This window comes from Phalaenopsis equestris, unplaced genomic scaffold, assembly GCF_001263595.1.
Source record: "Phalaenopsis equestris unplaced genomic scaffold, ASM126359v1 Scaffold000002, whole genome shotgun sequence".
Taxonomy (NCBI): Eukaryota; Viridiplantae; Streptophyta; class Magnoliopsida; order Asparagales; family Orchidaceae; genus Phalaenopsis; species Phalaenopsis equestris.
The window spans coordinates 72,915,524-72,915,901 of NW_018164444.1; positions in this window are offsets into that span (position 1 = coordinate 72,915,524).

A 378-nucleotide genomic window follows, 5' to 3' on the forward strand; every position below is an offset into this window, starting at 1 on the left:
CGACCTATGCATATGTGAAATTGATAAGGGAAATAGGCCAACGACATTTTTCAATAAGGAAGGTTGGGATAACATCATTAGCAAATTCAAGGATTTACATAGTTCAGAAAACCTCGGTTCATGAGGTCATTAGTCTTCTTGAGGAAGATCCAGAATTTACAGGGGATCATGATCTTTTCTACTTTGCAGTAGACCTCTTTCGTGATTCCCTCCACCGAGACTTCTTCACAGCACTGAGCAAAGAGCGACGATTGGAATACATACGCTATTATTATAACCGTCGTGACCTGTGAAGTTTAGCTCCTCATTAGTTCACATTGTGTTTGTTTATGATTTGGAAACTAGACTGCTGCACTTCCTTTCATCTATGATTATTCC